Below are 26,669 nucleotides of genomic sequence, written 5' to 3'. Positions count from 1 at the left end.
TAAATCTAGTGTACAGTTAGTCATTTGTGGTGTGCTCTCTAGCTGTGCCCTCTCTCCTCATCTCTACTCTTCTCCTCTCCCCTCTTCATATTTTGTCATGGTATCAGAGCTCCCTTACCTTTCGCTGAGGCATTGTGATCTGTCCTTGAGAGTGCGAGAGAGATCGAGAGATTGAGTGTTCATCTTTCATTCCATTGATAAAAGACTTCCATTGAGTGATAGAAAATTTTCATTCATTGGTGAGAGAATTCTATCCATGAGAGAGAGAGATTCCTCTGCTTCTTGCTTGAGAGATTTCATTGTCTAAGAGAGAGAGAGAGAGAGAGAGAGAGATCTTCTGCTATGAATTCTACTTTGAAAGAGAGTTTCATTGAAAGCTTAGTATTCATTGAGAGAGAGGTAGATTAAGAGATCTTTGAGAGAGATAGGTGGGAGGATCTACAGAGAGACATTGACTCTCTTTGAGGAGTACTTTCCTTGCTATCCAGATAGTCGCTACTCACAGCCACACATCCAAAGAAGCTACTCCAAATGCGCACTCCCATCTCTTGGGCTTCTTCAAAGGCTACTATAGGCGCATCTACTCCATCGACATCTAAGGCTCCAACCATACTCCAGTGATTAGGAGCTTCGATGCGGCTAGCTAAAAACTGGCTCTACAATGAGCCTCTACACACAAGAAGCCCCTACAACAATGACTCACTTTGAACCTCCATCAATGCAACTAAGCTTCTCCAATGCACCTCGCCATAGTCAAACGAGCCCACAGCCTCAATGCTGACATCCAGCCTCTCAACTGTTCCCGATTGCATGCTGCGCAATGGACTCCTTTGCCAGTGACTACCACGACTGCCAAGACCAATCAAGACGTCGGGCTAGCCTCAAATGGGCCAACCTTCCTACAGCCATGAAAGGCTCCAAGGTGGTGCATTCAAGCCTCTCCACCTCTACAAGCAGCCGCTCAAAACAACAAGGTGCCATCTCCACATCACGCATGGGCTACATCCAACCGTAATGCACACAAAGCCTTACAATTGTTGCCTCCTACACGAGCGACTTCAACAACTCCTAACGTTGTCTCCAACGACAACACACAGCACGGGCGCCTCTACAAACAATGAGCCAAGAGCTCCTAAGCTCCCTGGCCGCTATAGCACACACAGCTCCTTGCATCGCCATTGCCTCCATGTTCTACTAGCCGACCTGAGTGGCTTCTACAACCTCTCCACGACTTGTAGCCCACCGATAGGTCTAGCAACCTTGTCTCTTGTGCTTCTCTACATAGACGAAATCTAGAAGATTTCGTCGAAATCCTTAAAGATTTCGACAGGCAGACCACATCCCCGACATGTGGCACCCCATGAAATCTCATCCTCCATGTGGCATTTTATCTTGCCATGTCAGCAACTCTATCCAGTTGCCACATCAACACTCCCGTGAGACTGCCACATCATCAGTCTATCTGCCAGCTATCACCACTGACACATCACCTTACCACATCATCACTGACAACCACATCAACACTGCTACATGAGCAGGCCATGTCATCTAGCCATGTCAGCCTGCCAACTCATTAGCCATGTCATCAGTGACACATCAACAGACACATCATCATTGCCAGCTCAGCTGCCACATCAGCATAGCCATATCATTTGCTGACATCATCATCTATGCCACCTCAATAGTGCCACCTCAGTTGCCAGGTCAAAGTGCCATGTCATGACTTTGACCAGTCAACAGTCAACTACCACCTCATTACTGCCACATGGCACACAGTCCCCTGTCAAGCACACTGACCCTCTGCAGGCACACACAGTGCTCCATAGTCACTGCATGTCCACTCCTACCACCTCAGCACAGGGCTCCACAAGAACACCTCTTGCTAGGCACAATGCCACATCATCACTGCATGTGACCCACAATGACACATCATCATTGAGCACATTTACACTCCTTTTGCCCCTCCACCTAGATCAAGTCGTATCTCTTGATCCAGGAAGAATTTGAGGGCATTCCAAAAAGAAAAGTCGCTCATTTTTTTGTGCTCTACGTGTTGTCACATCACATGTACATTTCGGTGCAAGTTACACTCACTTTTGAGCCTCGTCGACAAATCCACTTCCTACACACACATCAGCCTCTACATCGATGCATCTAACCCAGCACTTAAAAAGAACAAAATAAAAGGAATCATTTAATGTTCTTTCATTGATCAATAGTTGGTATAGATCTAGATCAAAGTAGACTAGATTGCCATAGAGGGGATGCTTTGAATCTCCCCAAGTTGCCAATCTAAGCCATGCTCAAAATTCCCAACTAGTACCTACTTGGAGTCAAGTCCATATGCTCACATACGGTTTCACATGATCACATTACCTAAAACCTAATGTTCATTAATTCAATGAGCAGACTTTAGAGTTGTTCAGAGGCATTGCCGATTGTTCAGTGGGTAGATAGCACATGATTTGATTTCACACACACATGCCATCATTGTAAAGCCTATTTGGCTATTTTCATGGAATTATGCACATCATTTCAGCCTTGTAAAGCCTCTTGGCTATTCCCGACATCATTTGCGACAAGCCTTGTAATACATATCATATTTTTTCTATTCTAGTTCTATCTTCACTGATAGTTCAGATTTCACTTGGCACAGTCAGTGTTTTGCAGCTGATTCATATAGAGATTTTCACGACACTTTTTTTGCACCATGTCTACGACTAGCAACCTCAATCTGGAGGCATCTGCTAAGCTAGAAAACTCCAATTATAGCACATGGAAATACCAAATGGAGACCATTCTTGTACTTCAGGACAAATGGGAGTATGTTGATGGATCTACACCTAGACCATTGGATGATCCATCCACCAGTTGCTCTACTCCACTTGTTGTCATAGCAATAGTAGCGGGATCTACAACGGGATCTATAGCTACACAAACAGTTTCTGCACCTATAGCAGGTCCTGCCATTGCTCGAGCTTAGGCAGAATGGGATAAGAAAGACAAGTATGCCTATCATCTGATCAAGCACAATGTGCAAGATGTCATGCTAGGATAGCTCAACATAGTCAAGACATCGAAAGAAGCATGGGATATGTTTGCAGCTCTCTACGAGCCAAAGAACACATCCAGGATTCTCACACTGAGAAACCAAATCAACCAGAGTTTCCACAGTAGCAACAAAACCGGTCATGCTTATGTACTCCGGATAAAAGACTACAACAATCAACTCACAGCAACAGGAGAGACTATGGACTCTACAAAAATGGTTCAAGTCATCCTGAATGGACTAGGAGAGGGATACAAGAATCTAGTCCAGAGTATTGCCATCCAATGGCAAATACTGACACTGGAAGAACTTCAGTCAGTCCTACTTGGTGAAGAACTCAGGACTTAGGCCACTCAAGCACATAAAGGTCATTCTAATGATCAGGCATTCATAGCTTCGAGTAGAAGCAGAGGTAGAGGTAGATCATACCAAAAAAGTGGTCATCATCAGCAACAAAATTAGCAAAGTCAGCATCAGCATCAGCATTATCCTCAGCAACATCAGAATCAGCAAATAGGAAATCATTCCAATCGAGGAAGATTCCAAGGACAAGGGAATGCATCCACTAACATGTCAAACATTCAGTGCAACTACTGTTATAAGTTTGGACACTATGAAAGAGATTGCTACAAGAAGTAGTACGACTAAGGCAATCAATCCCAGCGGTAATCGAGGGAATTTCCACGACAGAGGAAATCATCATGGTGGACATTCTAGTCATAGTCATTTTGCAAATGAACATGGGAATATGTTTCTTGCAAGTTAGGAAATGCAGCAAACTAATACAATGTACCTAGACATTGATTACAATACAAAAGAGGATTTCATCTATCAAGTTAACCAAGCGGAACAGGATCCTTGGTATATCGATAGCGGTGCATCATCTCACATGACAAATCATCAGGAATGGTTCACAGAGATGAAACCATTAGAAGGTCAGAAAAATGTCATCTACACAGTACATAATATACCGAATCTAGTTCAAGCGCCAGGTGTTATCCCTATGAACAATTTCACTGGTATGAAAGGATTGGTGAAAGATGTGCTCTATGTTCCAAAACTCAGCAAGAACCTCCTATTAGTAGGTCAAATGACGGAACACAACTATTGAGTCATCTTCGACAGAGATGAATGCACTATCAGAGATAAATCCAAAAGATGTCAGCTAGTAGTAAAAGGTGTCAAGGAAGGACGCTTATACAGAATACTAGCTACAGTACCAGATAAACATGCCATGTCAGCTCAAATGCAATAGATGCCACTATCTGCAAAATGGCACAAGAGATATGGTCATGTCAATTTCAAGTACTTGTTAGATCTCACGAATCAGAATATGGCAATTGGGATTCTAAAGCTATAGTTTCTTGGAAAAGTTTGCAAAGCATGCTACTTCGGCAAACAAAATCAAACCAATTTCGGCAGAAGTACCTCTCGTGCATGAGGTATTCTTGATTTGATACATACAGATGTATGGGGTTATGCCCAGACCCGCAACATCAATGGTTCACTTTACTACTTCTTGACTTTCATCGATGACTACAGCAGATATTGTTGGGTCTACTTTCTGAAAGAGAAATCTGAAGTCTTTTCCAGATTTCAAGAATTCAAAGCCATGGTAGCAAACTAGGTAGGCAGAAAGATCAAAGTCATGAGATCAGACAGAGGAGGTGAATACATGTCTTTAGCATTCATGAACTTTTGCAGAAGTCATGGCATTTGAAGACAATTCACATGTGCAGATACTCCTCAGCATAATGCAAGAGCTGAAAGGAAGAATGGGACTTTAGCAGACAGTGCTAGAGCAATACTTAGTGAGAAGCATCTTTCGAATCAGTATTGGGCAAAAGCAATAGCCACTGCAAACTAATTGCTTAAGCATTCACTGGACACAAGCCACACATTGGGCATCTCCGCATATTTGGTTGCATAGCATATGCCCACATACATGATGATCATCATAGGAAATTGGACGCGAAGTCATGCAAATGCATCATGGTTGGCTACAATGAAGAAAGCAAATCATACAAGTTGTATGTGTCCATCAACCACAAGGTCATTATCTCTAGAGATGTAATCTTTGATGAGGAATTAGAATGGAAAACCTCAAACACATAGGAGATAGAATCATTGAGTTCATAGTCATCTACAGAACAAGTTGATGAAGAAGAGCAAGAATTGCCAGCAACACTCCAAGCAGAGCCACAACAGCTCTGACGGTCTACTAGGGAAAGTAGACCACCAGCCAGATTAACATATGCTTAAAAAGGCAAAGCAATTCAGGTTGAAACCACCAACTATGCTCTTATGACTACCATAATGGCTATAGAAGAGACAGTGTACTTCGAAGATGCATTAGACAAGCCAGAATGGCAAACAGCTATGAATGAAGAAATGGATGCTTTGTATAAGAATAATACTTGGGAATTATGCGACCTTCCACTAGGAAAGAAGGCCATAGCAAACGAATGGGTATACAAGTGAAGTACAATCCAGATGGTAGTATTCATAGATACAAAGCTAGACTATTCACAAAAGGATTTGCACAGCAATGATGGTCAGGATTATGATGAGACTTATGCTCCAGTAGCAAAGGTGGATTCCATACGCTTCTTGATATCACTAGCAACACTCAGCAGATGGAATGTGTATCAGCTCGATGTCAAGAATGCATTTCTCAATGGTTATCTAGATGAGGAAGTATACATGTGCAATACCCAATAGGTTATGTTAAATTAGGAAAGTAAAATAAGGTTTGCCATCTCAAGAAAAGTCTCTACGGCTTAAAGCAAGCACCCAGAAGTTGGTACAATAGAATCGACAAGTATTTTGCTGATCTAGGTTACATGAATTCCAATGCAAATCACACTCTCTACTACAAAGTTCAAGGGGGAGACATCACTATTGCACTTTTGTATGTAGATGATCTAATTGTGACCGGAAGCAAGGATAGCTTCATCAGAAAACTAAAACAATACTTATCTGCAGAGTGAAAGATCTTGGACTTATGCACTATTGTCTTGGAATTGAGTTCTGGAGAGATTTAGATAGCACATTTATGAGTCAGCTCAAGTATGTTGACAGTCTCTTAAAGAAGTTTCATATGGCAGAATGCAATATTGTAGCCCCTCTTCATATTTTTTCTTCATATTTTATCATCCCATAAGTTTTTGTTCGCATAAAACACACCTAGGAGCGAGTTTTTTTAGAGTTGTGCATAACAGTAGGGGAAAAATGGAGCATAATGCGCGATCGAGCATGCAAATCATATCCGATGGACACAATACTTTGCACAGACCTCAACCTAGGTGGTATTGCATTACATGCAATGTGGCACACCAATCCGATAAGTACTTGTTGGAATAACACACCTAGGACAGTCCGATAAGTACTTGTTCATGCATGACACTAAGGCAAAAACAGAGTTTAATGCTTGGTCGACCATGCAAATCATATCTGATGGACACAATACTTTGCAGAAGCCTCTACTCAGTTGGTATTGACCTGCATGCAAAGTGGCATGCCCATCCCATAAGTACTTGTTCAGATAACAAACCTGGGAGCACCTTTTTTAACGGTGGTGCATAACACTAGGAGGAAAATGATGTATAATGCATGATAGACCATGCAAATCATATTTGATGTGCACAATACTTTGCACACATTGCAACCTAGATGGTATTGACTTGGGTGCAAAGTTATGCATCCATCCAATAGTACTTATTCAGATAACACACCTAGGAGCGTGTTTTTGACAGATGTGTATCACAGTGAGGTAAAAATGGTGTTTAATGCAGGAATAGACCATGCAAAGCATATCAATTGGGCACAATACTTTGCAAAAACCTCAACCTAGGTGGTATTTACTTTCATGAAAAGTGGCGCACCCATCCCATAAGTACTTGTTTAGATAACACACCTGGGAGCGCGTTTTTTGACGGTTGTGCATAACACTAGGGGAAAAACAGTATATAATGCAAGATCAAGCATGCAAAGCATATCCGATGGGCACAATACTTTGCAAGCATCTCAACCTATGTGGTATTGAGTTGCATGCAATGTGGTGCACCAATCCGATAAGTACTTGTTAAAATAACACACCTAGGACAGTGTTTTTTGATGCTTGTGCACGACACTAAGGCAAAAGCGGAGTTTAATGATTGGTCAACCATGCATATCATATAGGATGGCCTTAAGACTTTGCACAAATCTCTATTCAGGTTATATTGACATGCATGCAAAGTGGCATGCCCATGCCATAAGTACTTGTTCAGATAACACACCTGGGAGCACTTTTATTGATGGTTGTGAATAACACTAGGAGGAAAATGTTGTATAATGCGTGATTGAGCATGCAAATCATATCCGATGGACACAATACTTTGCACGCATCTCAAACTAGATGGTATTGACTTGCATGCAAAGTGGTGCGCCCACAAGTACTTGTTTGGATAACACACCTAGGAGTGTGCAATCCGATAAGTACTTGTTGGAATAACACACCTAGGACAATGTTTTTGACGCTTGTGCATGACACTAAGGCAAAAGCCGAGTTTAATGCTTGGTCGACCATGCATATCATATCCGATGGCCTCAATACTTTACACAGGACTCTATTCAAGTTATATTGATGTGCATGCAAAGTAGTATGCCCATCCCATAAGTACTTGTTCGGATCACACACCTGGGAGCGCTTTTATTGACGGTTGTGAATAACACTAGGAGGAAAATGTTGTATAATGCATGATTGAGCATGAAAATCATATCTGATGGACACGATACTTTGCACGCATCTCCACCTATATGGTATTGACTTTCATGCAAAGTGGTGCACCCATCCGATAAGTAGTTGTTTGGATAACACACCTAGGAGCATGTTTTTTAACAGATGTGCATCACATTGAGGCAAAAACGGTATTTAATTCTTGATTGACAATGCAAAGCCTCTCTGATGGACATATTACTTTGCACATGCCTCAACCTATGTGGTATTTACATGCCTGGAAAGTGGAGCACCCATCCAATAAGTACCCATCCAATAAGTACTTGTTGAAATAACACACCTAGGGCCATGTTTTTATATGGTTGTGCATGACACCAAGGCAAAAACGATGTTTAATTCTTAATTGACCATTCAAAGCATATGCGATGTGCACAATACTTTGAACGCACCTCAACCTAGATGGTATGGAATTGCATGCAAAGTTGTGCACCCATACGATAAATTCTTGTTCGAATAACACACCTAGGACTATGTTTTTGTATGGTGGTGCATAACACTAGGGGAAAAATGGTGTATAATGCATGATTGACCATGCAAATCATATCCGATGGACACAATACTTTGCACACATCTCAACCTAGGTGGTATTTACATGCTTGCAAAGTGATGCACCCATCCGATAAGTACTTGTTGGAATAACATACTTAGGACCATGTTTTTATATGATTGTGCATGACATTAAGGCAAAAACAATGTTTAATTCTTGATCGACCATACAAAGCATATCTGATGGACACAATATTTTGCACACACCTTAAACTAGGTCATATTGAGCTGCATGCAATGTGGCCCACCCATCCGATAAGTACTTGTTCAGATAACACACTTAGGAGCGTGTTTTTTTAGGAATGTGCATCACATCAAGGAAAAAATTGTGTTTAATGCTTGATCGACAATGCAAAGCTTAACCGATAGACACAATACTTTGCATGCACCTCAACCTAGGTGGTATTGACTTAGGTGCAAAGTGGAGCCCCCATCCGATAAGTACTTGTTTAGATAACACACCTGAGAGTTTGTAAAGTTAGTAGTTTTAAAAAAGGTGTGATTCAATGGATAGCCAATTTTGAGTAACAATTGACATGAAAGTATTTGTGAGGTTAATAGTTTAAAAAACTCATATTTATTAAGAAAATTATCGAGTCTTATTATTATGAAATCATTTATGCTTAGTAGGATATCTATTAATCAAGATAACGATTCCTATAGAAAACTATTTGTGAGGCTCGGGGGGGTCACTATGTATGAAACCTATATATCGCGTGCGATCAAGGTCTATTTATAAAACCCCTTATTTGTGAATTTTTCATTTATAAAATGCACCCTTTTCCTACTCAAGCTGTATTTTTTTTTCCAAAATACCACCCTTCTATCTGTAAAAATGTGAGAAAAAATGAAATTAAATATTCCCTTATGTTGAACTCACGTGATAGTCACATAACTTATTGAGTGAACCCCCCGAGTTGTGAGGTTAGTAGTTTTAAAAAAGGCATGTTTATTATGAAAATAATTGAGTATAATTAATCAAGAATAATTGTGCTTAGTATGAAAGAGAGAGAAGGGTGAAAGGAAAGGAAAAGAAAAAAGGCTAGTGAAAAGAAAGAAAAGGAAAGAGAAAAGAGAAGGGTAGAAAAGGAAAATCTTAATTTGCCCTAAAGAAATATAAAAAGGTCTTCTTCTCTTCATTCATTCTTATCTTAATCAATTGGAGCAAGAAGAAGCAAGAGGAAGAATCAAGGAGCCTATTTACAAAACCGAGTCTACATCCTATCTACAAAACCTTTAGCCATCTTAGCCAGGTATGAAGAATTTATATTCATGTTTTCTTTTCTTAAATATTTAAGAAACTGAAATTGAGAGAAAGGAGAGAGAAACGAATCTTTTGGCCGATGAAAGAAGTAAGAGAAGAGAGAGAAAGGATGTAAGAAAAGAGATGGGAAGGATGAGAGAGGCAATGACAGAGGGAGGGAGCACAATGGAAGGGAGGGAACGGGACTAAAGGAAAGGATGGAACGAGAATGACCGAGAAAGGGAACGCGAACAGAAGGAGGTGTGAGGGAAGTCACAACAGAACGAGATGTGAGGAGAGGGCCGTGTGAGGAAAGGGACACGACAGAAAGGGGCATGACAAAAAGGGACATGTTGGAGAGGGCTGTGTGAGGAAAGGGGCATGAAGGATCTGTTCCCTTATTCCCTGGCGACCACAGTCGCCAGGGAATAAGGGGAGAGGGTTTACAAACCCCCTTCCAAACCCCTTCCCTTATTCCCTGGTAGCCGCCAGGGAATAAGGGGAGGGGATAACCTCCCCTTAAACAAGCAGGCGGCGATAGTGCAGGGTGATACTGCGAGCATTAGCGTGGGTGGGGGTGGCGATTGCATAGACAGGCGAGCAATTGCACTAGCAGACGAGTGATGGTATCGATGCACGATGGCGAGTGGGCGATAGTGTGGCATCAGTGGGCGATGGTGATGGCGGGCAATGGCAGATAATGGGCAGCAATGACGATGGTGGGTAGTGGCGATGGCGATGGCGAGGGCATTGGTCTGATTTTTGGCGATATGGCAAAGGACAAAATTTTTTAGCATCTATTTTTTAAAGAGGCGAGCGATGTGGCAGGCGACGATGGAAAATCGATGCTGTAACATCGATAGAAATTTGGGAGCGGGATGGAGGGAGAGAAAGATGTTGGAAGAAATTGGGATGGGAAACCAAGTAGAAGTACCAGAGAAGGGAGTGAGAAGAAATTGGGAGAGAGCCAACTAGAAGTGTCGTACTCTTAAAAAATACAACAGAGAAAAAGTGTCGGAAAGATCTATTACTTTTGTACTATTATCGGTAAGAGATCTTGGGAAAGATAATGTTGTGGGTATTCGGTGAGGAAAGGATGAAAGAATATTTAGAAGACCGTCAGGTTTTTTGTTTAGGAGGATGTCGGCTCTTTTGTTTGTAGTTTAAATTCAAATCCTCCCCACTTTTAGTTTATATTTCAAATTTGAATCTCCCAGGCAAATTTTCCCCTAAACTCTCTAGAAATTTGAATCCTTCTCATTTCTATTCTCACTTTCCTCACCTCTTCTTTTCCTAATCTCCTCCTCCCCTAATTCATTATCTTCGACCCCGATGATCCTAATAGGTAGAGATTTTGCTCTCTCCTCCCCCTTCTTCCCACCCCTTAATTTCCACCACTGCCATAATCCCCTAATCCCCTTTCTTCCCACCCTTTAATCCCCACCCCTTAATCACCCAATCATCCCCCAAACTTGCGTCGACTCTCTAAACTTTCGTCGCTCCGTCCAAATCTTCCATCGCAATGCGACGGAAGAGAGGGGATGTGGCACCAAGAGAAAAGGGATGGGGTGATGGAAGAGATGGGATGGGCACGAACGGAAGAGGGGATGAGGGAAGGTTCACTACCCTCCCCTTATTCCCTGGCGATCACGGCCGCCAGGGAATAAGGGGAAGGGGGTTAGTTATAAGGGAGGGGGGCGAGTTAAGGGGAAGGGCGTTATAAGGGAGGGGGGTTAGTAAATTAAGGGGGTTTATAACGGAGGGGGTTAGCTAAGGGGAGGGGTTATAACCCCCTTCCCCTTATTCCGGTGGCCGCTAAGGAATAAGGGGAAGGGGGTTAGTAAATTAATTAGTTAATGGGGTTAGTAAATGGATTAGTTAAGAGGAGGGGGTTAGTAAATTAATTAGTTAATTTATAAGGGATAAGGGGAGGGGGGGTTAGCAAACTAATTAGTTAATTAATAAGGGGAGGGGGTTAGTAAATTAATTATTTAATTATTTAATTAGCTAATTATTTAGTTGATTAGTTACTTCGTTAATTAGTTATTAGTTAATCTAGCGTAAAGTGGAGAGGGAGGTCTACCATTTCATCATTTTATTTTTAATTATTTATCTTAGTTTATAATTTATGTGTTTACATAAATTTTATTTCATTAGTATGTATATCATTTTTTATTTAAATCAAATTTAATGAATTTAATATATAAATTTTTTGTATATTTGAATTTAAGTTTATCTTAGATAGTGTATTTATATTTTTAATTTTAAATTCATTTTACATTAGATGTATATTATATATATATATATATATATATATATATATATATATCCATATATATATGTATATACATATATATATATATATATAAAAGAGAAAAAAATGATTTTCTTTTTAATGCCTATCATTTTATTTTTAATTATTTTACCTTAGTTTATAATTTATGTGTTTACATACTCTCTATTTCATGAGTTTGTAATTTGTATTTAATCTTTAATTTTTAATTCATTTTACATTAAATGTATATTTAAAGTATATTTAATTTAGTTTAAAATGTTTTGCTAAATTAAATATACTTTAATCATATGTGAAAAGAATTAAAATTTGTTTATAACTCTTGTCTTGTAGGTAACCTATTAAAATGAATATGAAAAAGAAATTATTTGTTGCATTTTCTTCGATTCGATGGTTGGTATAGCTTAGATTAGATTAGTTTATCCATAGAGGAGAGAACTCCAAAACAACCAATCAAAGCCATGCTCAAAAATTCTTGACTAGTTCCTAATCAGCGTTAGTCCTATGTTCACATGCGGTTTCACACTCATAACACAACCCTATTAGCAAAGTTTCAGATGACAGATGACACATCATAGTCAGTGTTTCAGTGGGTAGAGTTTCAGTGGATACAATGTAATTGTTAATGATGGATCATAGTTTTATTTTTGCTCATCTCATTGTAAATCCTTAATGGCTATTATCTTTAATTTATGTATATATATTGAGCCTTGTAAAACCTTTAAGGCTATTTTTGATCATCCATTCAAAGATTTTATTAAATGGACACACACTTACAGTGGACACATTACAGCTTGGGCACATTACAATATGATGGGCAAAATGCATTGTCTTTCAGCTTGGGCACATTACAGTATGATGGGCAAAATGCATTGTCTTTCAACTTGGGCACATTACAGTATGATAGGCAAAATGCATTGTCTTTCAGCTTACATTACAATATGATGGGCAAAATGCATTGTCTTTTAGCTTGGGCACATTACAGTGTGATGGGAAAAATATATTGTCTTTTAGTTTGTACTTTAATGCCTTATTGGCTATTTTATTGAAGCATTGTATCTAAAGTCTTGTGAATTCTTTTTCATGTAGGGTTTTCAACTATTATGGAGCACTCTCAAGAGATTAGACTTTTGTCTCTAGCACCACCTTACATTTCAATGGGAAAGAGTATGCCCCTGGTAACTTTGAAGGGAAGTGGTCTCACATGCACATGGGAAGAAAAGTTTGGTTTCTCATTGAAAGAAAAACCGAGCTACATTTGATGATGTCAAGGAAAGATATGGAGCAAAATGAGGAGCCATGGAATGCAAGCTTCTCTAAGAAAGATATAACTTCTAGCATAGTTGTGGGAATTACTATGGAACCAAAGAGCCCATACTTGGACATTTTTGTGAAGTGTTCACAACCTAATATTGGGGGTTATCGGTTTATCTTATCAAGAGGTCTAAATAGGTTCGCAATGCCACCTCCTCCACCATCAAACTTTATAGAATTACAAACTCCATTACAAGCTCTCATGGATGAATGGAGTACATTTTTGAATGCAGAGACAAGTAGGTTGCGTCAAAAGATTATGGTTGAGTACTTTAAGACATCATCACTCAAGATAGACCATGAATTAAGTCAAGAGCAGGGAGGGCACAAGCAGGATCAGATGGATGCTAGTTTGGTTCAAAAACAAAGAGGAGACAAGCAGGATGAGAGAGCTCCTAGTTTGGCTCAGAAGTAGCCTAGACAAAAAGCCCCACATCAAGGGTCTACACGCAAACTCTTTGAGATAGAAGCAGAAGAAGATGCTACATTCGAATTGAAAAATGAAGAAGAGACACAACCATTGTGGCCTAAGGAAATACAAAAGATAGAGGAAGAGGAAGGACGAGCCATGACCATTTTGGTGCAACCTATCAAAGGAAAAGAAAGATGCAAAATAGAAAAGATTAATACTGCAAGGGCCACACTTCGAACTACACTTGGTTCTCCAGCAATACATTTGAAAAGAAATGCCACAAAAGTGGATGCAGGCACATTAGTCAACTTTTAAACATGTTTAAGTGCAATTGTACCAAGGGGAAGTTAAGAATGGGAAGAATCTCTCACAAGCTTCAAGGTAGCAAGAGATAGATATGCTGACTACACAAGTATAATTTTTCAACCTGATGAGGTGTTTAAGCAAGTTGTAGTAGTTTGCAATGCATACGAGAAGGGTGAGGTTACTTATGAAGGTCCTTTATTACTATCACAAAAGTCAAAGGTTGAGAAAAAAGAGGTGACAACAAGAATGTGGAGGCCCGTGAAGTATTTGACGAATAGCTATGTAACAATGGCAACATAAAAACTCCCCAAGAAAGAAGGGTTTTTGGCAGGAAGGACAAAGATCATTGCATGGAGGAGTGCATCAACATACAGGTGAAACATGATGCAGTGGATAGTGCGATCAGATATTTGGTCATAGAAAAAGAAATCCCTTCTGGTCAATGCAATATTGACCCTAATATTATGAAGCATATAGCCGATTTATCCACAGCTAAGGAAAAGGCATGGGCGCATAAGTGGATGAAATCAAGAAGATGGGACCAAAGTAGTCACCTCGTTCATGAGAGCCCCAATCCCACCACAAGTGATTGCATATGTTGAGAAGCTTGTAAATGAGCATAAACTAAGAATAACAAGTGCAGTCAACCATGGCTTTCAATTCAATGTGAACATCACTTTAGAATCTGGGAAGCTTGTAGCGTACATGGGCATTTCAGATGAGGACTTTTTAATTGATGAAACAAGCTGGGATAAGCCCCAAGTATTCTTTATCCAATCTGAGTTTTCTTCCAATGATATTCGCCAATTCATTAATAGAATACTATATACCACCATTAGTAGAGCTGGAAATTGCAATATTGTGACTTTTGTTAATAAAGAAAACAAGGAAGAGATACATAACACTTTGGAGAAAGTTTATGCCTCTGATTTCAAGATCTACAATGGTTTGTATGCATCCAAGACAAGCAAGAGAGAATGTGGATTCAAGATCCAATGCCTTTAATCACTCCTCTTATGCATGCAGAGTCCATATCCTGACGAGCCTCTACAACATAACATAAGGGGGACTTCCAAGAGTTTGTGCCTCATGCTAGAGAAGAAAGAAATCCATAGGTCCTCTCATAATCAAGTGCACTCCAAAATCTACGAATGTCCTCTAAAAAGTGGAAGTCTTTTGATTACTATGATGGAATACTAACAACTGCCTAATTGGGAGGTCACCCTATTATGGATGGGATATCTTTTCAAAGATCTTCTCAAAAAAGGATATTCCACTAATATTATTGAAAAGGATTTTTTTTCAAAGATCTTCTTAAAAAAGTATATTCCACTAATATTATTGAAAGAAAGGCTTGCATGGATCCTTGCAGTGGGATCCAGGGGAATGGGAGTGGATAGATGCAGGGCACCGAGAGAAGAGAATCCCCTTCTTTCATTACATGGTCAGAAATGCCAGGAGATTCCAGCTCAGTTGTAGATGCTAGAGGTCCTCTAGAGCTCCTCATTAGGGTACTTTTCATATTTTTGTAGAGATGTAGAAAAACTTTTGGAGGAGACTTTGGAAATTCCTCAAGAATAGGAAATTCATGTTATTCATTTGGTTACTATTCATGGGGGGTGGAGATCTAGGTTCGGGGCTGACCCTATGTGTCCTCGATGCCACTTAGTAGTTGAGTTAGTGCAGCATTGCCTTTGGGAGTGCACTCAAGTGAGGATGATTTGGAAGGGTGTTGCCAGGATACTTTGCATTTTTCATAGAGCACCCTTGTTCATGACCTAGGGATCAGTTGCTTGGTTGTCACTCACTGGTCCATAGGCTTTCTTCAAGGGACATGACACGGACACAACTTTTTTTTTCGACGACACTATGGAGTCATGCTCCCTTTGGGATGTTCCGTTTACTCCATTCAGAGCTCCCCACGCTTTTGGTAGGCGTTTCTACTCCATCGAACAAATAAGTGGAGAGTTGGGCACATCATGTTCTCCCTGAATTTGGACGACTCTGCCATCTTTTTCAAAACTAATGGAGTTATTCAAATAACTCTGCTATAAGGTATGCCCAAGACTATATAGCCATTCTCAACCAAGAACAACATCTGTTCGATCGAGATGCATAATTTAGAAATCCAAGGCATCTTGATAGCCTTGAATATCCACCTATACACCATATATACCAAACCTCTTTATCACTGCCCTTTGCCAGAGAGACTACATATTCATGGGCACTAGGACTCTCATGCAACTTCAACTTCTTAATTAATGAGTAATTTAAGAAGTCATGCAGTGCACTATCATCGACCATCACTCTAACTCTTTGCCCCTTAAATTTTTCCATGTACTTTTAAGTACCATAAAGCAGTAAAACCTACACCGCGTGTACTTGTTTTTGTGGAGGTTTATTTGGGGGCTTAGCTCCCGCTCTAGGGCAGTTCCAAGCAACATGATCTTGGCTAGACACTTAAAGCAAAAATTTTCCTGTTTGGCTTTCTCATAATCTTCCTTTTTCAGAAGAGGATATCTCTGAGTTTGAGGGCTCTTTAGTGGTACCTGGGAAACTATTAGATATCAATGATCCACTCTCGTGTAACTATGCAGGAACCAGCTAACTCTACTTGTAAGCCCTGTAAGAAAATAATACAACGTCTGTTCTCAACAGATAATAGGATCTCATATGCAAGAGAGAAAACAAGATAGTATGGAGAATAAAAAATTTGATTACTGTAGAACTGATACAATAGATGGCGCTGCCTCCCAACATTGCGCTCTTGTGAAAGAAGCTTCGATGGCATGCTAGAAACAGTAGAAGACAGAGGCTGGATGCTAAGGAATCAGGGTTGCTATAGCCAGTGATGAAATGGGCTTCACGGGCTCGCTCTTATATAGCCACCAGTCATAGTCGGTTAGGCTCAATTGGGTGACCGACCCAGTCCGCCCAAACCGGTCGACTGGAGGTCAGTCCCGATAGGCCACCGACCATACGATAGAACTGGTGCGTAAAACAAAGCAACTGACCTATGGACGCCGTTCGGCCTAGATCCATCTGGGATCATCTGAGGCTTCAAACGGGCCCCGCAACCCAAATTCTCTATCTACCCTCAGTGCGGTCAGTCAAGGGATGCCTTCCCGCACTTGCATGTAGCCTAGTTGGCAGTGTCCCAACTCTATCTGAAGCCATCTAGCCATTAGGTCACACATGGCCCCCATCTAGTGTCCAAACCAGGACCTACCGGATAACCGAGCTACTCAAATGCTCCTCAAATGCCTTCTCCTCATATGGGAGGCTTACAAGTAGAGTTAGCTGGTTCCTGTGTAGTTACACAAGAGTGGAGCATTGATATCTAACACCCCCCCTCAATGTCCACCCGCAAGTGAACTTACTTTTTCGGCCCAATACCAAGTCGATGAAGATGCCTCTCCAGCAAGTCTCTTCCAAGACCCTGCGTGAGGATGTCCGTAGCATTCTCTGTAGTCGGACAGTACACCAAGTCGACCTCTCCATCCATGATGAACTCGCGTACAAAGTGATATTGAAAGTCAATGTGTTTTTTGTGAGCGTGGAACATCGGGTTCTTTACAATCACCATGCAACTCTGATTGTCACATGATAATTGTGTAGGCTGCACCCATGTCCCCCAAAATCCTCCTCAACCACACTACCTTGCAAGAAGCAAAGCATGCAGATTTGTACTCGGCCTCGGTAGAAGAAAGAGCAACTGTGGGTTGCTTCTTGCTGACCTATGACACAACTCCAGATCCAAGTGAGATACAATACCATGTGACGGATCTCCTGCTATCCACGTCTCCTGCCCAATCCGAGTCACAAAATCTAGTCAAGATGTTGCCCTTGGTATAGATGATGCCCTAATCAAGTGTGCCTTTCATGTATTTCAACACCTGCATCCCTGCCCTCCAATGGTTCTCCCGGGGCTTATTGGAAAACTTGCTTAGTACACCAGTCACAAAACTGATGTCTGGCCGTGTGTTGCACAGGTAAATCAAGCTGCCCACAAGCCTTCTATACTTTGCTTTGTCCACCAGTGGTGATGAATCCTCATTTGAGAGCTTCGCGTCAACCTCCATAGGGGTACCAACTGTCTTGCACTTAGCCATGCCAAATGCCTTCAGTATCTCTCCAGCATACTTCAACTGTGAAATGAAGATCTGTTTTGGCTCCTGCCAAACTTCAATCCCCAAACAGAAATACATCAGTCCGAGGTCTGTCATTTCAAACTCTCTTCCTAGCAAATGCTTCATCTGCGAGATCTTCTCTTCATGGTTCCCTGTTATGACAAGGTCGTCCACATAAAGGACCACGATCATACACCTACCTCCTTCTCTGAAGATATACAAATTTGCATCAGATGGGCTCCTCCTCAACCCGCTTTGCAGAAAGTAGGCATCAATTCGCTGGTACCATGCTCGTGGGGCCTTTTTCACCCCGTAAAGTGCCTTCTGTTGAGAGTTGTGGTGCCATGAGCACATGTAGAGCAAAGGTATGAGTAAAGGGAAAGCTGCCACATGGCATGGAGGAGATATCCCACATGTGAGCAAGCAAATGGATGTAAGTACCCTCACCTATAAAAGGGAGGTTCATTTGAAGTAATATCAATCAAGCACTTTGCACTATCTCAAGATTCTCTTTATGAGTCCAAGCTAATCTATCTTGGAACCTAATTGACTTGAGATACATGTCATGAGCACTCTCTTCATCATGTTTCCACATAGGTTCCATCCACCTTAGAGCGCTCCATAGATCCTGAGGCACACATGTTTTGTCATGGTATCAGAGCATAGGTTTAGCTCTCCTAGTTTAGCTCATTAGTAGTTCACTAGGATTGCTTCCATTCCTAGATTAGTTGTAGGCATGCCTTAGGAGCTCATGTTTTTCTCCTAGGTTAGTTTTAGTTTTAGATTGAAAACAAATTTCTGTCCCTAGAGAGAGAAAAGTTCCATCCATTGTTTCCTTCCATTGCATTTGAGAATTCCGTTCATTGCATTTCTTATGTGAGAGAGATAGCTTCAGTTGAGAGAGAGAGATATAGCTTCATTATGAGAGAAAGAGACTAGTCTATACCTTCTATTCTCTACAATATAGCCTAGTGTCCTATATCGACCTCTCAACAGAGCTCAAAGCAAGGCAAGAGCGGGCTGCATACTACAAAGCCTTCAACGGCCAAAGCAGCCCATAGCACCATATCCTCAACAACAATAGCCATCACCTTCTTCAACACTATATCGGGGCTCTCTTTATTACTTATCAATAGCTTGCAGCTCAGATAGAGCGCCTAGGGAAGAAGCAAGGTGGCCAGCAAGCTTTGCTTGGTTAAACTTGAGGCGAGGGACACGGTCAGAGGTGGAGTCGCAGGCGATGCCATTCCACGAGTAGTGGTTGGGAGAGGAGGCTTTCTAGTAGGAGATCATCGCCGCCTTGCACTGAAGTATCATCTCGACGCCAGCCTCTACAACGCCTTCTTACAAGGCAGCTCCCGACAACACATTCGGATCTGCAGCACAAGCGCCACCCACGATCTCTTCACCTTTGGCCGTCCAGGGCGACCAGTACTCACAGCTCTATAGTAGCGACCTCGCCAAGCTCCTCTGCCTGTGAACTAACAAGGGTGCCCATCCCAGCCATGCAAACTCCAAAAGCATCTCAGCCTGTCAATGAGCAGCATCAACGAGTCTCATAGCAGACCTCAGACTCGACTAACGCTGCCTTGCCAAATGACGCCAATGAATCTGTCTGAAGCGCAACTCCATACGCTGCAGCCATGACCTCTCTAGCCTTCAGTGCCAATGCCAAGCTCCAGAGAGTCGCCTCCTACGTGCTCTCTAGCCTTCCCGGTCGAAACCGTCACTTCCATGCCATCCTCGCTGCAGCTGCGACGCCTCCACTTCTCATCTTCTCCAAGGTCTCAGAAAAGACACATGGAGGATAAGAATGAACCTTGGTTATGTTCATCTGACCCAAGGTGTTGGAGGATAAGGACACGTGGCAGGACAAAAATGAACTATGGTTAAATTTAACTTAGCTTGGTTTGGTTAAGTAAACTCAAGTCTGGTCCACTCAACCCATACTAAACCATGGTTAGATTTAGGTTATGGGGTTAGTTAAAGTGCCACCTAAGCACAGTCTTGCAAGCTGCATATGAATCCCTGTGCCACATCATCAAAGGCCCTTTTCTTCACAAAAATTCAACAAGCCATAACTTCCAATCCAAGAAGAATTTGGACACGCTCCAAAAAGGAAAAGTGATCGTCTTTTCGAGCTCCACGTGCCTGTCATGTCAGAATCATTGTATGCAATTAGACACTACCAATATTGAAAGAAATCAATTAGTGAGACCTTTGCAACAAATGGAAAAGCAAAGCATGAATGCACACATCATTGTCATAAGCATGCCAAAAGCACAAGTGTATGAGATGACCATAGCACGTAGCATGGCATCCACACAAAGCATCAAGGCACATGGAAGAACAAAGCATCATGCATGAAGCTACGTCAAGCAAAGAAGCAAACACCATCGTCATCAAGCCATGAGCCAAAAGGTGACATCAATGGAATGTATTGAGAAACCAAAACCTTGCCAACCTTGCCTATTCAAGCCTGACCACCTGAGAGTAGCTATGAAAGCACCCAAGGGAGGTATTGACATGTAAACCACACTTTACCACCTTAAGTAGCAATGCATGCACTAAGGGGAGGTGATGGATTTGTAACTCACATCTGACCACCTTGTAGTAGCCAAAGGATTATGGCACCAAGGGGAGGTGTTGAGAGTTGTGGTGCCATGAGCACGTGTAGAGCAAAGGTATGAGTAAAGGGAAAGCTGCCACATGGCATGGAGGAGATATCCCACATGTGAGCAAGCAAATGGATGTAAGTACCCTCACCTATAAAAGGGAGGTTCATTTGAAGTAATATCAATCAAGCACTTTGCACTATCTCAAGATTCTCTTTATGAGTCCAAGCTAATCTATCTTGGAACCTAATTGACTTGAGATACATGTCATGAGCACTCTCTTCATCATGTTTCCACATAGGTTCCATCCACCTTAGAGCGCTCCATAGATCCTAAGGCACACATGTTTTGTCACCTTCTTCAGTTTGCAGGCTTTACCTTCTGAACCGAGGATCTCAAAACCTGGTGGTTGTTCCATGTATACCTCCTCCTTGAGATCTCCATTCAAAAAGGCGGATCTCACATCCACCTGAATTACGAGCCAACTTCCCTAGGCAGCTAAAGCCAAAACACTGCGAATTGTGGTTAGTCGCGAGCTGTGGGAGCAAAAGTATCTTGATAATCAAAACCATGTACCTGTGCAAATCCTTTTGCCATGAGCCGAGCCTTGTACTTATCCAACGTGCCGTCGGACTTGTACTTGGTCTTGTACACCCACTTGGTTTCGATCACCTTGCATTTTGGTGGTCGATCCACAAGGTCCCAAGTGTTGTTCTTCATTATGGAGCCATACTCCGATTTCATAGCCTCCATCCACCTATCATCACCCTGTGCCTCTTCAAGACACTTGGGTTCATCAGCACAGATCACTTCTGTCATTAAAGCATAGTTGACTAAGTGTTCCTGTGCCCTTCTTTGCTCCTCTAATCTCTTGGACCGGCAGTGTTCGGATGGTTCCTCCTCAATGGCTGGAGGTTCTCTGCCATCCAAAAGCTGCTTTACCCACTTTGGGAATGGCCATTGCCATTGTGGTTCTGTAGGCTCTTCTTCATCTTCTTTGTCTTGAATCCTCCCAAGCACCGTTAGGGGAGTTCGGTTTGTTATTGGTGGTGGTACTGGATGGATATCCTGGTCTTGGTTGTCTGGGAAGGAAGCATCCTCCTCCAATTGATGCAGCTGTTTTGAGAAGACCACATCGTGACTTACAATTACCTTCTTGGTAATAGGGTTATAGAGACGGTAACCTTTCGCCTCTTCACTGTAGCCCAAGAAAATACACTTCCAGCACTTCAGTTCCCATTTGGTTCTGGTAGCATTACGGACATGCACAAAACAGTCACATCCAAAAACTCTGAAATGTGCAGCTGAAGGTTTCTTACCAGAAAAGGCTTGTAGTGGAGTCATCCCATTCACAGCCTTCGTGTAGCTACGATTCAAGATGTAAACTGCAGTGTTACATGCTTGAGCCCAGATGGTCTTTGGCAAATCTTTCCCTTTCATCATACTTCGGCCCATTTCGCAGATGATGTGCATCTTGCATTCTGCTACTCCATTTTGCTGTGATGTATGTGGCAAGGGTTTTTGCCTCTTGATCCCATGACTTTTGCAATAATTTTTGAATTCAGTCGATGTGAACTCTCCACCTCTGTCTGATCTCAACTTCTTCACCTTCCTCCCCGATTCTTTCTCCACCATTACATGCCATTCCTTGAACCTACTGAAAGCCTCGTCTTTCGTCTTCAGGAAGTATATCCATATCCTTCTACTGTAGTCATCGATCAGCGTCATGAAGTAGTAGAAACCACCCAAAGCTTCCATCTCCATCTTTCCGTAGAGGTCCATTTGAACAAGCTCTAGAGGAGCCTTTGCCCTGCTGGCCTCTTTAGGAAAGGGCTGCCGATGCTGCTTGCCCATCATGCAAGCTTCACATACATCGGGCAGATCTGAAATTTCTGGTAGGTCTACAATCATTCCACTTTTATGCATCTCCTTCAAAGAACTAAGGTTTAGATGACCAAACCTCTCATGCCACAGCTTAGTGTTCTTCACATCCGCTCGAGCACTGAAAGCTAAGAGTTCGTAAATGTTATTGCGCCATGTACCTTTACCAACGACCTTTCCTTGAAGATCCAGGATTTGTGCACCATTCTTATCGAATTGAACTTTGAGGTCCCGATCCGTGATCGCAAAAATGGACAAGTTCCTCTGGCACATAAAGAACATCGGACAACTGTTTTACAACTCCATCTGACTTGAGAGAAATTGTACCTTTTCCTTTTGATGGACATTTTGCATCATTGCCGACTGCTACCATGATGTCATTCCCTATCGGCTGTAGAGAGGTATACCAATCCTTCTGACTGGTCATGTGGCACGATGCACCACTGTCAATGATCCAAGGTTCATCTGCAGGTACATGAACTACCTCCGTGCAAATCTCCTCAATTGCGATGAATAGCTCTATTGATACTGCTTGCATACTATTGCTGGACTCTTTCTTCACTCCGTTCTTCTCATCTACAATCTTTTTTTGGCACTCATTCTGCTTGTGCCCTGCCTTGTTGCAATAGAAGCACTTGATCTTCTTCTTTCTCTTTTTATCATCAAAAGAAGATGGGTTACCAGAGTCCTTACTCTTACCTTTCTTTGATCCAGTCCAGAAACCCGAATCTTCTCCAGTCCTCATCTTTTGATGCATCTCCTCCTCCAGAAGCATCGTGCTGAAATCCTCAAAGTTGAGGGGTGGATTTCTGTTCTGCGTATTTAGTGTCGTAACAAGACCGCCGTACTTTGGTGGGAGAATCCGTATGCACCTTTGTGCTAGATTCTCCCTGGTGATGGTGATGCCAATTGCAGTCATCTAATCGCGCAGATTCTTCACCCCGGTGATGAACTTCTTTGTCGCTTCAGACTCAGACAACTTCTCATTCGCGAGTTGAGTCTCCAGATTCTGAATCCCATCTGATTCATGGTCTCGTACTAATTTTTCAAGACCGTCCATGCCTCCTCCGCTATGGTGACATGTTGAATTAACACCATGATAGAACCACTAACACTGCAGACAATAGAACACAGTGCATCTGCATTTCTTCTTGTCCACGCGAGAATCTCATCCGCAGTTGGTACCATCTGTTGTCTTACATTGGCTAGATCCGGTCTCGCAACCGGCCTCACGTCCACCCCAGTAGCAGTGTCCCAAATCTCATATGCGCTTAGGATGGTCTTCATCTTGAACTTCCAGAGTGGATAGTTAGAGCCGTCCAACATTTTGCTTTCGCCGAACGGTGGGATTCGCAGTCTTGCGGGCTAGGCCATCTCTCACAATCTGCTCGCAAATAGAAACACACTACCAAATCTTCTTGCTAGAGTCTAGGATCTGATACCATGTAAGAAAATAATACAACGTTTGTGCTCAACAGATAACAGGATCTCGTACGCAAGAGAGAAAACAAGATAGTATGGAGAATCAAAAATTTGATTACTGTAGAACTGATACAATAGATGGCATTGCCTCCCAACCGTGCGCTCCTGTGAAAGAAGCTTCGATGGCATGCTGGAAACAGTAGAAGACGGAGGCTGGATGCTAAGGAATCAGGGTTGCTATAGCTAGTGATGAAATGGGCTTCACGGGCTCGCTCTTATATAGCCACTAGTCATAGTCGGTTAGGCTCAATTGGGTGACCGACCCAGTCCACCTAGAACGGTCGACTGGGGGTCGGTCTTGAAATAGGCCACTGACCATACGATAGAACCGGTGTGCAAAACAGAGCAACTAACCTATGGTCGCCGTTTGGCCCAGAGCCATCCGGGATCATCTGAGGCTCCAAACGGGGCCCGCAACCCGAGAGTAGGCTGCCCCAGGAAATTCTCCATCTACCCTCAGTGCGGTCAGTCAAGGGATTCCTTACCGCACTTGCATGTAGCCTAGTTGGTAGTGTGCCAACTCTATCTGAAGCCGTCCAGCCATCAGGCCACACATGGCCCCCATCTGGTGTCCAAACCAGGACCTACCGGATAACCGAGCTACTCAAATGTCTTCTCCTCATATGGGGGGCTTACAAGTAGAGCTAGCTAGTTCTCGCATAGTTACATGAGAGTGGAGCATTGATATCTAACAAGCCCCCCATATGAGGAGAAGGCATTTGAGTAGCTCAGGTATCCGGTAGGTCCTAGTTTGGACACCAGATGGGGGCCATGTGTGACCTGATGGCTGGACGGCTTCATATAGAGTTGGCACACTACCAACTAGGCTACATGCAAGTGTAGGAAGGCATCCCATGACTGACCGCACTGAGGGTAGACGGAGCATTTTCCAGGGTAGCCCACTCTCGAGTTGCGGGGCCCATTTGGAGCCCCAGATGATCCCGGATGGCTCTGGGCCAAACGGTAACCATAGGTTAGTTGCTCTATTTTGCACCACGGTTCTATCATGTAGTCGGTGGCCTATTTCGAGACCGACCTCTAGTCGGCCGTTTTGGGTCGACTGGGTCGGTCACCCAATTGGGTCTAACTGACTATGATTGGTGGCTATATAAGAGCAAGCCCGTGAAGCCCATTATCATCACTGGCCACAACAACCCTGATTCCTTAGCATCCAACCTCCGTGAGTCTACACTTTCCAGCATGCCATCGAAGCTTCTCACACAGGAGCGCATGGCTGGGAGGCAACGCCATCTATTGTATCAGTTTTACAGTAATCAAATTTTTTATTCTCCATATTATCTACTTTTCTCTCTTGCATACGAGATCCTATTATCTGTTGAGCACAGATGTTGTATTGTTTTCTTACATGGAATCAGAGCTTGGGCTCTAGCAAGAAGATTTGGTAGTGTGTTTCTGTTCGTGAGCAAATTGTGAGAGATGGCCCAGCCCGCAAGACTGTGAATCCCACCGTTCGGCGAATGCGAAAAGTTGGACGGCACTAACTATCCACTCTGAAAGTTCAAGATGAAGACCATCCTAAGCGCATACGAGCCTTGGGATACTGCTACTAGGGTGGACGTGAAGCCAGTTGCGAGACCGGATCCAGCCAATGCAGGAAAACAGATAGTACCAACTGCGGATCATATTCTCGCATGGAAGAAGAAATGCAGATGCGCTATGTTCTATTGTCTGTAGTGTAAGTGACTCTATCATGGTGTTAATTCAACATGTCACCACAACAGAGGAGGCATGGACGGTCTTGAAAAATTAGTACGAGTCCATGAATCAGATGCAGATTCAGAATTTGGAGACAACTCTCGAACGAGAAACTGTCTTGAGTCTGAAATGGCAGAGTTGTTCATCACCAGGGTGAAGAATCTGCGCAATCAGATGACTGCGATTGGCATCACCATCACCAGCAAGAATGTAGCATGAAGGTGCACACAGATTCTTCCACCAAAGTACGATGGTCTTGTTATGGTGCTGAATACGCAGAACATAAATCTGCCCCTCAACTTTGAGGATTTTAGCGCTATGCTTCTGGAGGAGGAGATGTGTCAAAAGATGAGGGCAGGAGAAGATTCAGCTTTCTCGATTAGATCAAAGAAAGGTAAGGGTAAGGACTTTGGTAACCCATTTTCTTATGATGATAAAAAGAGAAAGAAGAAGATCAAGTGCTTCTATTACAACAAGTCAAGGCACAAGTAGAATGAGTGCCAAAAGAAGATTGTAGATGAGAAGAATGGAGTAAAGAAAGAGTCTAGCAACAGTGCACAGGCAGTACCAGTAGAGCTATTCGTAGCAATTGAGGAGATTTACACATAGGCAGTTCATGTACCTGTGGATGAACCTTGGACTATTGACAATGGTGCATCACGCCACATGACCAGTCGGAAGGATTGGTATACCTCTCTACATCCGATAGGGACTGACATCCTGGTAGCAATCGGCAATGATGCAAAATGTCTAGCAAAAGGAAAAGGTACGATTGCTCTCAAGTTAGATGGAGTTGTAAAACAGTTGTCCGATGTCCTTTACGTGCCAGGTATCAAGAGGAACTTGTTGTCTGTTTCTGCAATCACGGATTGGGACCTCAAAGTTCACTTCGATAAGAATGG

Source organism: Dipteris shenzhenensis, chromosome 20 (assembly GCF_047967505.1).
Source record: "Dipteris shenzhenensis isolate YYH24624 ecotype China chromosome 20, Dip_SZ_1.0, whole genome shotgun sequence".
In the NCBI taxonomy this organism is placed as follows: Eukaryota; Viridiplantae; Streptophyta; class Polypodiopsida; order Gleicheniales; family Dipteridaceae; genus Dipteris; species Dipteris shenzhenensis.
The sequence above is the reverse complement of the archived record's forward strand: the minus strand, read 5'-3'. Positions refer to the sequence as shown.